This window comes from Amia ocellicauda, unplaced genomic scaffold, assembly GCF_036373705.1.
Source record: "Amia ocellicauda isolate fAmiCal2 unplaced genomic scaffold, fAmiCal2.hap1 HAP1_SCAFFOLD_71, whole genome shotgun sequence".
Classification (NCBI taxonomy): Eukaryota; Metazoa; Chordata; class Actinopteri; order Amiiformes; family Amiidae; genus Amia; species Amia ocellicauda.
In genome coordinates, this window is record NW_027102999.1 from 167,501 (window position 1) to 180,000 (window position 12,500).

The following is a 12,500-nucleotide window of genomic DNA, read 5'->3' on the forward strand; positions in this document are numbered from 1 at the left end:
AAGGAAAGCTCCAGCCCGGAGCCCGCACCCACCGGGGAGGTGTAGCCCTGCAGGCTGAGCGCTGGGAGCCGTCGGTCGTTCGGTCGGTCAGTCAGTGAGTGTGTGTGCTCCAGCCCGGAGCCCGCACCCACCGGGGAGGTGTAGCCCTGCAGGCTGAGCGCTGGGAGCCGTCGGTCGGTCGGTCGGTCAGAGAGTGAGTGTGTGTGCTGAAGGGAAGCTCCAGCCCGGAGCCCGCACCCACCGGGGAGGTGTAGCCCTGCAGGCTGAGCGCTGGGAGCCGTCGGTCGTTCGGTCGGTCAGTCAGTGAGTGTGTGTGCTGAAGGAGAGCTCCAGCCCGGAGCCCGCACCCACCGGGGTGTGTAGCCCTGCAGGCTGAGCGCTGGGAGCCGTCGGTCGGTCAGTCAGTGAGTGTGTGTGCTGAAGGAAAGCTCCAGCCCGGCGTCCGTCCCCACCGGGGAGGAGTAGGCCTGCTGACTGAGCGCTGGGAGCCGTCGGTCGTTCGGTCGGTCAGAGAGTGAGTGTGTGTGCTGAAGGAGAGCTCCAGCCCGGAGCCCGCACCCACCGGGGTGTGTAGCCCTGCAGGCTGAGCGCTGGGAGCCGTCGGTCGGTCGGTCGGTCAGAGAGTGAGTGTGTGTGCTGAAGGAGAGCTCCAGCCCGGAGCCCGCACCCACCGGGGTGTGTAGCCCTGCAGGCTGAGCGCTGGGAGCCGTCGGTCGGTCGGTCGGTCAGAGAGTGAGTGAGTGAGTGTGTGTGCTGAAGGGAAGCTCCAGCCCGGCGTCCGTCCCCACCGGGGAGTTGTGCCCGGGCCCGGGCCTCCTGCCGACGGACCGTGTGGCGCATTGTCCCGACTGCGGACTTTCTCCAGCAAAAAGGCGGAGGTGCAGTACCGCCATTTCGCCACACGAGGGACGGAATGGCACCCAACTGCCCCCTGGTGTCGAAAAAGCGCAAGGGCACCCGGGCCGGTCCGCCCCAGGCAGCGGCCGAGATGCAGCACCGGGGGCCCGGCCTGCCTGCCCTGGAGGTCAGCCTGCCAGCCCTGGAGGTCTGCCTTCCAGCCCTGGAGGACAGCCTGCCTGCCCTGGTAGCAGCACTGCCTGCCTTCCAGCCCTGGAGGTCTGCCTGTTAGCCCTGGAGGTCTGCTATCCAGCCCTGGTAGCAGCACTGCCTGCCCTGGAGGTCTGCCTGCCTGCCTTCCAGCCCTGGAGGTCTGCTATCCAGCCCTGGTAGCAGCACTGCCTGCCCTGGAGGTCTGCCTGCCTGCCCTGGAGGTCTGCCTTCCAGCCCTGGAGGACAGCCTGCCTGCCCTGGTAGCAGCACTGCCTGCCTTCCAGCCCTGGAGGTCTGCCTGCCTGCCTGTTAGCCCTGGAGGTCAGCCTGTTAGCCCTGGAGGTCTGCTATCCAGCCCTGGAGGTCTGCCTGCCTGCCCTGGAGGTCTGCTATCCAGCCCTGGAGGTCTGCCTGCCTGCCTGTTAGCCCTGGAGGTCTGCCTGCCTGCCCTGGCAGCAGCACTGCCTGCCCTGGAGGTCTGCCTGCCTGCCCTGGTAGCAGCACTGCCTGCCCTGGAGGTCAGCCTGCCTGCCCTGGAGGTCTGCCTGTTAGCCCTGGAGGTCTGCTATCCAGCCCTGGAGGTCTGCCTGCCTGCCCTGGAGGTCTGCCTGCCTGCCCTGGAGGTCTGCTATCCAGCCCTGGAGGTCTGCCTGTTAGCCCTGGAGGTCAGCCTGTTAGCCCTGGAGGTCTGCTATCCAGCCCTGGAGGTCTGCCTGCCTGCCATCCAGCCCTGGAGGTCTGCTATCCAGCCCTGGTAGCAGCACTGCCTGCCCTGGAGGTCTGCCTGCCTGCCCTGGAGGTCTGCCTTCCAGCCCTGGAGGACAGCCTGCCTGCCCTGGTAGCAGCACTGCCTGCCTTCCAGCCCTGGAGGTCTGCCTGCCTGCCTGTTAGCCCTGGAGGTCAGCCTGTTAGCCCTGGAGGTCTGCTATCCAGCCCTGGAGGTCTGCCTGCCTGCCCTGGAGGTCTGCTATCCAGCCCTGGAGGTCTGCCTGCCTGCCTGTTAGCCCTGGAGGTCTGCCTGCCTGCCCTGGCAGCAGCACTGCCTGCCCTGGAGGTCTGCCTGCCTGCCCTGGTAGCAGCACTGCCTGCCCTGGAGGTCAGCCTGCCTGCCCTGGAGGTCTGCCTGTTAGCCCTGGAGGTCTGCTATCCAGCCCTGGAGGTCTGCCTGCCTGCCCTGGAGGTCTGCCTGCCTGCCCTGGAGGTCTGCTATCCAGCCCTGGAGGTCTGCCTGTTAGCCCTGGAGGTCAGCCTGTTAGCCCTGGAGGTCTGCTATCCAGCCCTGGAGGTCTGCCTGCCTGCCATCCAGCCCTGGAGGTCTGCTATCCAGCCCTGGTAGCAGCACTGCCTGCCCTGGAGGTCAGCCTGCCTGCCCTGGAGGTCTGCTATCCAGCCCTGGAGGTCAGCCTGTTAGCCCTGGAGGTCTGCTATCCAGCCCTGCCTGCCTGCCTGCCCTGGCAGCAGCACTGCCTGGCCTGGAGGTCAGCCTGTTAGCCCTGGAGGTCTGCTATCCAGCCCTGGAGGTCTGCCTGCCTGCCTGTTAGCCCTGGAGGTCAGCCTGCCAGCCCTGGAGGTCTGCTATCCAGCCCTGGAGGTCTGCCTGTTAGCCCTGGAGGTCTGCTATCCAGCCCTGGAGGTCTGCCTGCCTGCCTGTTAGCCCTGGAGGTCAGCCTGTTAGCCCTGGAGGTCTGCCTGCCTGCCCTGGAGGTCTGCTATCCAGCCCTGGTAGCAGCACTGCCTGCCCTGGAGGTCTGCTATCCAGCCCTGGAGGTCTGCCTGTTAGCCCTGGAGGTCAGCTATCCAGCCCTGGAGGTCAGCTATCCAGCCCTGGAGGTCTGCCTGCCTGCCTGTTAGCCCTGGAGGTCTGCCTGTTAGCCCTGGAGGTCAGCCTGTTAGCCCTGGAGGTCTGCTATCCAGCCCTGGAGGTCTGCCTGCCTGCCATCCAGCCCTGGAGGTCTGCCTGCCTGCCCTGGCAGCAGCACTGCCTGCCCTGGAGGTCAGCCTGCCAGCCCTGGAGGTCTGCCTGTTAGCCCTGGAGGTCTGCCTTCCAGCCCTGGCAGCAGCACTGCCTGCCCTGGTAGCAGCACTGCCTGCCCTGGAGGTCTGCTATCCAGCCCTGGAGGTCTGCCTGTTAGCCCTGGAGGTCTGCTATCCAGCCCTGGAGGTCTGCCTGCCTGCCCTGGCAGCAGCACTGCCTGCCCTGGAGGTCTGCCTGCCTGCCCTGGAGGTCTGCCTGCCTGCCCTGGAGGTCTGCCTGCCTGCCTGTTAGCCCTGGAGGTCTGCTATCCAGCCCTGGAGGTCTGCCTGCCAGCCCTGGAGGTCTGCTATCCAGCCCTGGAGGTCTGCCTGTTAGCCCTGGAGGTCTGCTATCCAGCCCTGGAGGTCTGCCTGCCTGCCTGTTAGCCCTGGAGGTCAGCCTGCCAGCCCTGGAGGTCTGCTATCCAGCCCTGGAGGTCTGCCTGTTAGCCCTGGAGGTCTGCTATCCAGCCCTGGAGGTCTGCCTGCCTGCCCTGGCAGCAGCACTGCCTGCCCTGGAGGTCTGCCTGCCTGCCCTGGAGGTCTGCCTGCCTGCCCTGGAGGTCTGCCTGCCTGCCTGTTAGCCCTGGAGGTCTGCTATCCAGCCCTGGAGGTCTGCCTGCCAGCCCTGGAGGTCTGCTATCCAGCCCTGGAGGTCTGCCTGTTAGCCCTGGAGGTCTGCTATCCAGCCCTGGAGGTCTGCCTGCCTGCCTGTTAGCCCTGGAGGTCAGCCTGTTAGCCCTGGAGGTCTGCCTGCCTGCCCTGGAGGTCTGCTATCCAGCCCTGGTAGCAGCACTGCCTGCCCTGGAGGTCTGCTATCCAGCCCTGGAGGTCTGCCTGCCTGCCCTGGTAGCAGCACTGCCTGCCCTGGAGGTCTGCCGGCCTGCCCTGGAGGTCTGCTATCCAGCCCTGGAGGTCTGCCTGTTAGCCCTGGAGGTCTGCTATCCAGCCCTGGAGGTCTGCCTGCCTGCCCTGGCAGCAGCACTGCCTGCCCTGGAGGTCAGCCTGCCTGCCCTGGAGGTCTGCCTGTTAGCCCTGGAGGTCTGCTATCCAGCCCTGGAGGTCTGCCTGCCTGCCCTGGAGGTCTGCCTGCCTGCCCTGGAGGTCTGCCTTCCAGCCCTGGAGGTCTGCCTGCCTGCCCTGGTAGCAGCACTGCCTGCCCTGGAGGTCTGCTATCCAGCCCTGGAGGTCTGCCTGCCTGCCTGTTAGCCCTGGAGGTCTGCTATCCAGCCCTGGAGGTCTGCCTGCCTGCCCTGGAGGTCTGCCTTCCAGCCCTGGAGGTCTGCCTGCCTGCCTGTTAGCCCTGGAGGTCTGCCTGCCTGCCCTGGCAGCAGCACTGCCTGCCCTGGAGGTCAGCCTGCCAGCCCTGGAGGTCTGCCTGCCTGCCTGTTAGCCCTGGAGGTCTGCCTGCCTGCCCTGGAGGTCTGCCTGTTAGCCCTGGAGGTCAGCCTGTTAGCCCTGGAGGTCTGCTATCCAGCCCTGGAGGTCTGCCTGCCTGCCTGTTAGCCCTGGAGGTCAGCCTTCCAGCCCTGGCAGCACGGCCTACCAGCCTGCCAGCCTGCCCTCCCCAGCCACACAGCCCTGCCTGCCTGCCCTGGAGGTCAGCCTTCCAGCCCTGGAGGTCTGCCTGCCTGCCTTCCAGCCCTGCCTGCCTGCCTGCCTGCCCTGGAGGTCAGCCTTCCAGCCCTGGCAGCACGGCCTACCAGCCTGCCAGCCTGCCCTCCCCAGCCACACAGCCCTGCCTGCCTGCCCTGGAGGTCAGCCTTCCAGCCCTGGAGGTCTGCCTGCCTGCCATCCAGCCCTGGAAGTCAGCCTTCCAGCCCTGGAGGTCAGCCTTCCAGCCCTGGCAGCAGCACGGCCTACCAGCCTGCCAGCCTGCCCTCCCCAGCCACACAGCCCTGCCTGCCTGCCTGCCAGCCCTGGAGGTCTGCCTGCCTGCCTGCTGCTGCTAGGCCGCTGCCCCGAGCCGCCGACCCCATCGACAGGAACACGAGAGAGTTTACAAGCGAGAGGAGGCCACATATTCGACACCTTTCGTGCTCGTTTTAGGGTCCTCTCCAGTCTGTTTGGACGTGTGTTATTCTGAATCTGCTGCTTTAACTCAAGGGATTCTGTCGTGATTGATGCCTTGTACTTCGCTGTATGTTTGCACTGGTGTTGTAAGTCGCCCTCTGTAAGATCATCATTTATTATCTGCCAAGAAATAAAGATCATCATAATGTTCCCCAACTTTCAGCTTCTGGGGAGTTTGTTCCAGAGTGTGACGACTCTCTCTCTATCACCATCTCTCTCTCCCTCTCCACCTCTCTCTCTCTCTCTCTCCCTCTCTCTATCTCTCCCTCTCTCTCACTGTGTGTGTGTGTGTGTGTGTGTGTGTGTGTGTGTGTACAGCAGTGTCCCTAGACGAGAGAGATATCCCTAGACGGGGAAATTACTTTCAAACTGCAGTACCGAAATGTGTCCGTTAGATGGCAGCATGCACCAAGGAATGAAGGAAAGTGCAAAACAAAATGAAAAGGCACATCGCCTGGGCGAAAAATAATCGTAACAAATCAACGGGGGCATTTCTCGGAAAACTAACACCGGGGCAGTGCTCAGGGGGGTCCCACCTCGTGGCCACCCGGTTTGGGGGGCCATCGGGGCCGGCTGAAGAATCGCCCATACTCTGCCATAGGCAGCCCACGGTCCATCCGATCAGAGCAATGCCGGGCGGCCGGCAACCTATGGATCATAACACATCAACGGAGGCATGATAAGAGCATCTTTTATTATCTGCCAAGAAATATAGACCATCACAATGTTCCCCAACTTTCAGCTTCTACCACATCGCTGGGGAGTTTATTCCACTGTGTGACTACTCTCTCTCTATCTCTCTCTCTCTCTCTCTCTCTCTCTGTGTGTGTGTGTGTGTGTGTGTGTGTGTGTGTGTGTGTGTGTGTGTACAGCAGTGTCTCCGGTTTTCCTTTTGGAATGCCTTGAAGCCGGGGGGGCTTTGCACTCATGAGAACATAGGGTGTCCTTGCCCTCCTTTCGCAGCCCAGGGCATTGAGAGATCCCTAGACGGGGAAATTACTTTCAAACTGCAGTACCGAAATGTGTCCGTTAGATGGTAGCATGCACCAAGGAATGAAGGAAAGTGCAAAACAAAATGAAAAGGCACATCGCCTGGGCGAAAAATAATCATAACAAATCAACGGGGGCATTTCTCGGAAAACTAACACCGGGGCAGTGCTCAGGGGGGTCCCACCTCGTGGCCACCCGGTTTGGGGGGCGATCGGGGCCGGTTCCGAAAATCGCTAAATCTCCCATAGCCAGCCCACGCTCCATCCGATAGAGCACTGCCGGGCGGCCGGCCGGCAACTACGGATCATAACAAATCAACGGGGGCATTTCTCGGAAAACTAACACCGGGGCAGTGCTCAGGGGGGTCCCACCTCGTGGCCACCCGGTTTGGGGGGCGATCGGGGCCGGTTCCGAAAATCGCTAAATCTCCCATAGCCAGCCCACGCTCCATCCGATAGAGCACTGCCGGGCGGCCGGCCGGCAACTACGGATCATAACAAATCAACGGGGGCATTTCTCCGAAAACTAACACCGGGGCAGTGCTCAGGGGGGTCCCACCTCGTGGCCACCCGGTTTGGGGGGCGATCGGGGCCGGTTCCGAAAATCGCTAAATCTCCCATAGCCAGCCCACGCTCCATCCGATAGAGCACTGCCGGGCGGCCGGCCGGCAACTACGGATCATAACAAATCAACGGGGGCATTTCTCCGAAAACTAACACCGGGGCAGTGCTCAGGGGGGTCCCACCTCGTGGCCACCCGGTTTGGGGGGCGATCGGGGCCGGTTCCGAAAATCGCTAAATCTCCCATAGCCAGCCCACGCTCCATCCGATAGAGCACTGCCGGGCGGCCGGCCGGCAACTACGGATCATAACAAATCAACGGGGGCATTTCTCGGAAAACTAACACCGGGGCAGTGCTCAGGGGGGTCCCACCTCGTGGCCACCCGGTTTGGGGGGCGATCGGGGCCGGTTCCGAAAATCGCTAAATCTCCCATAGCCAGCCCACGCTCCATCCGATAGAGCACTGCCGGGCGGCCGGCCGGCAACTACGGATCATAACAAATCAACGGGGGCATTTCTCCGAAAACTAACACCGGGGCAGTGCTCAGGGGGGTCCCACCTCGTGGCCACCCGGTTTGGGGGGCGATCGGGGCCGGTTCCGAAAATCGCTAAATCTCCCATAGCCAGCCCACGCTCCATCCGATAGAGCACTGCCGGGCGGCCGGCCGGCAACTACGGATCATAACAAATCAACGGGGGCATTTCTCCGAAAACTAACACCGGGGCAGTGCTCAGGGGGGTCCCACCTCGTGGCCACCCGGTTTGGGGGGCGATCGGGGCCGGTTCCGAAAATCGCTAAATCTCCCATAGCCAGCCCACGCTCCATCCGATAGAGCACTGCCGGGCGGCCGGCCGGCAACTACGGATCATAACAAATCAACGGGGGCATTTCTCGGAAAACTAACACCGGGGCAGTGCTCAGGGGGGTCCCACCTCGTGGCCACCCGGTTTGGGGGGCGATCGGGGCCGGTTCCGAAAATCGCTAAATCTCCCATAGCCAGCCCACGCTCCATCCGATAGAGCACTGCCGGGCGGCCGGCCGGCAACTACGGATCATAACAAATCAACGGGGGCATTTCTCGGAAAACTAACACCGGGGCAGTGCTCAGGGGGGTCCCACCTCGTGGCCACCCGGTTTGGGGGGCGATCGGGGCCGGTTCCGAAAATCGCTAAATCTCCCATAGCCAGCCCACGCTCCATCCGATAGAGCACTGCCGGGCGGCCGGCCGGCAACTACGGATCATAACAAATCAACGGGGGCATTTCTCCGAAAACTAACACCGGGGCAGTGCTCAGGGGGGTCCCACCTCGTGGCCACCCGGTTTGGGGGGCCATCGGGGCCGGCTGAAGAATCGCCCATACTCTGCCATAGGCAGCCCACGGTCCATCCGATCAGAGCAATGCCGGGCGGCCGGCAACCTATGGATCATAACACATCAACGGAGGCATGATAAGAGCATCTTTTATTATCTGCCAAGAAATATAGACCATCACAATGTTCCCCAACTTTCAGCTTCTACCACATCGCTGGGGAGTTTATTCCACTGTGTGACTACTCTCTCTCTATCTCTCTCTCTCTCTCTCTGTGTGTGTGTGTGTGTGTGTGTGTGTGTGTGTGTGTACAGCAGTGTCCCTAGACGAGAGAGATATCCCTAGACGGGGAAATTACTTTCAAACTGCAGTACCGAAATGTGTCCGTTAGATGGCAGCATGCACCAAGGAATGAAGGAAAGTGCAAAACAAAATGAAAAGGCACATCGCCTGGGCGAAAAATAATCGTAACAAATCAACGGGGGCATTTCTCGGAAAACTAACACCGGGGCAGTGCTCAGGGGGGTCCCACCTCGTGGCCACCCGGTTTGGGGGGCCATCGGGGCCGGCTGAAGAATCGCCCATACTCTGCCATAGGCAGCCCACGGTCCATCCGATCAGAGCAATGCCGGGCGGCCGGCAACCTATGGATCATAACACATCAACGGAGGCATGATAAGAGCATCTTTTATTATCTGCCAAGAAATATAGACCATCACAATGTTCCCCAACTTTCAGCTTCTACCACATCGCTGGGGAGTTTATTCCACTGTGTGACTACTCTCTCTCTATCTCTCTCTCTCTCTCTCTCTCTCTCTGTGTGTGTGTGTGTGTGTGTGTGTGTGTGTGTGTGTGTGTGTGTGTACAGCAGTGTCTCCGGTTTTCCTTTTGGAATGCCTTGAAGCCGGGGGGGCTTTGCACTCATGAGAACATAGGGTGTCCTTGCCCTCCTTTCGCAGCCCAGGGCATTGAGAGATCCCTAGACGGGGAAATTACTTTCAAACTGCAGTACCGAAATGTGTCCGTTAGATGGTAGCATGCACCAAGGAATGAAGGAAAGTGCAAAACAAAATGAAAAGGCACATCGCCTGGGCGAAAAATAATCATAACAAATCAACGGGGGCATTTCTCGGAAAACTAACACCGGGGCAGTGCTCAGGGGGGTCCCACCTCGTGGCCACCCGGTTTGGGGGGCGATCGGGGCCGGTTCCGAAAATCGCTAAATCTCCCATAGCCAGCCCACGCTCCATCCGATAGAGCACTGCCGGGCGGCCGGCCGGCAACTACGGATCATAACAAATCAACGGGGGCATTTCTCGGAAAACTAACACCGGGGCAGTGCTCAGGGGGGTCCCACCTCGTGGCCACCCGGTTTGGGGGGCGATCGGGGCCGGTTCCGAAAATCGCTAAATCTCCCATAGCCAGCCCACGCTCCATCCGATAGAGCACTGCCGGGCGGCCGGCCGGCAACTACGGATCATAACAAATCAACGGGGGCATTTCTCCGAAAACTAACACCGGGGCAGTGCTCAGGGGGGTCCCACCTCGTGGCCACCCGGTTTGGGGGGCGATCGGGGCCGGTTCCGAAAATCGCTAAATCTCCCATAGCCAGCCCACGCTCCATCCGATAGAGCAATGCCGGGCGGCCGGCCGGCAACTACGGATCATAAGAAATCAACGGGGGCATTTCTCCGAAAACTAACACCGGGGCAGTGCTCAGGGGGGTCCCACCTCGTGGCCACCCGGTTTGGGGGGCGATCGGGGCCGGTTCCGAAAATCGCTAAATCTCCCATAGCCAGCCCACGCTCCATCCGATAGAGCAATGCCGGGCGGCCGGCCGGCAACTACGGATCATAAGAAATCAACGGGGGCATTTCTCCGAAAACTAACACCGGGGCAGTGCTCAGGGGGGTCCCACCTCGTGGCCACCCGGTTTGGGGGGCGATCGGGGCCGGTTCCGAAAATCGCTAAATCTCCCATAGCCAGCCCACGCTCCATCCGATAGAGCACTGCCGGGCGGCCGGCCGGCAACTACGGATCATAACAAATCAACGGGGGCATTTCTCCGAAAACTAACACCGGGGCAGTGCTCAGGGGGGTCCCACCTCGTGGCCACCCGGGTCTGGGACCGATGGGAGCACTTTAAAATTTTCGAGTCAGGGGACCAGACGGCCGAGTGAAAAACTTTGAAAAATATTCTATCTCCTCACTCCCATTGACTTTACATTAGGGCGACCAGGCGGCCGGCGGAAAAAAAATCATAACAAATCAACGGGGGCATTTCTCCGAAAACTAACACCGGGGCTGTGCTCAGGGGGCTCCCAGCTATCAGCCCCCCGGGTCTGGGGGCATTGTTTTTCTTTTTAATCATTTTGAGCATTTCCCCCAGTTTAGAGATGTGTGCCCCTAGACAACCCATTGAGAATAACTATGAAATGTTCTGAAGTTTTGATTTTCAAATGTCGGTGAAAATTGAAAAACGTCATATATTCTTCAAAGGAAGCATGGGGCGATGGTAGGGAGAGTCCCCGCAGCGTGCCTCGGCGGCGATGGGAGCGTTTTCGATGTCCCCGTCCCCCCCCCATAGGGATAGAAGGGGAGTTAGGTGACCAGGCGTCCCGGGTCCCAAAAATCGAAAAATTAATATAGAATGCTTTTTAATCCAGAAATAAAGTAGGGGGCAGTCCTGGTGAGAGTCCCAGCCACAGCCCCAGTGTGTTTTGGAGCCGTTTGGGGCCGGGTGAAAAACTTTGAAAAATGTTCTATCTCCTCACTCCCATTGACTTTACATTAGGGCGACCAGGCGGCCGGCGGAAAAAAAATCATAACAAATCAACGGGGGCATTTCTCCGAAAACTAACACCGGGGCTGTGCTCAGGGGGCTCCCAGCTATCAGCCACCCTATCCCGGGACCGATGGGAGCACTTTAAAATTTTCGAGTCAGGGGACCAGGCGGCCGAGTGAAAAACTTTGAAAAATTTTCTATCTCCTCACTCCCATTGACTTTGCATTAGGGCGACCAGGCGGCCGGCGGAAAAAAAATCATAACAAATCAACGGGGGCATTTCTCCGAAAACTAACACCGGGGCAGTGCTCAGGGGGCTCCCAGCTATCAGCCACCCTATCCCGGGACCGATGGGAGCACTTTAAAATTTTCGAGTTAGGGGACCAGGCGGCCGAGTGAAAAACTTAGAAAAATTTTCTATCTCCCCTAGGTGACCAGGCAGCCGGAGCTGATTTTTCTGACCCCTAAAACAATTATTAAAAGGTATTTTTTCGCCAAACTAAGACTTTTAAAATTCAAATAGGATGATTATCTACTGCCCCAGTGGGTTTTTGAACCATTTTAAGCCTTTTTGACAGTTTTCATTTTTCCCCCATTGACTTCAATGGGAGTTAGGTGACCAGTCCTCCGACTTTTGAACCTCTCCTGGGGGGGCTGTGAGCCCCCGATTTCTTTGCAAAGCACGTCATTCGATTCGTCTCAGTCCCCTCTATATACCCCGTGTGTTTGTTTTCTCGAAAAACCCCCGGAACACGGTTTTTTAGGGGGGGGGTGGGGGGGGGGTACTTCGGAGCCATTTGGGGGGGGGTAAACGACATTTCCCGAAATTAATTTTAACACAGCCTTCCTCAGAATCGCTTTTCCAACAAAATCCTTTTTATTTCGAGTCTCTACGATGTTCCTAAGTGGTCGAAACCACTTTTGGACAGTTTTTACACCAAACGGCTCGGGCGCACAGCGGGCCGTGTGCCGATGGGCGGTTCTCGCGGGTCTGAGGCGGGGCTAGGCTGCTCGCGGCGGGCATGGGAGTGCCGTGTGCAGCCGCCACAGTGTTCCAGGCTGTCAGCATTTCTCTACGGTGCCGGGGGAAATACAGGAACTGGGTTTTTGAAGACACTTAGTGCAATGAGAGAGGTCAAAACTGAGCTAAGGGCACTTGCTGGAGGAAAGTGGCTGGGCCCCGCTAGCTCTTTTACGGACACTTTCTGGACTTGGCCCGGGATTTTCAGACGGTTCTTTGCGACTGTCTGATCATCCAGCGAAATGCAAGGGGGGGAACGGTCCCGGCCGCACCCCGCGTTTCAGGCCTCGTCGGCGGCCCGCTCCGGCGGCTGCGCCCGCTAAGTCTTCGCGGCCCGCCGTGGAGAGTGTGTATGCTGCCCGCCCCAGACGTTCACCCCAAGGGCTTGCGGGCCTTTAAGGGTCTGTCTTTCGGGGTTTCACGGGCTCTGACCTCACCTCCCTGTGGTTCCCGACCGGGGTGTATGTATGCTGCCCGCCCCAGACGTTCACCCCAAGGGCTTGCGGGCCTTTAAGGGTCTGTCTTTCGGGGTTTCACGGGCTCTGACATCTCCCCGGTGGTTCCCACGGAACGGACATATGTATGCTGCCCGCCCCCGGCAGGAACCCCAAGGGCTTGCGGGCCTTTAAGGGTGAGTGCGGGGGGCGTACGGGCTCTGACATATCTCCGGTGGCTCCCACGGAACGGACATATGTAT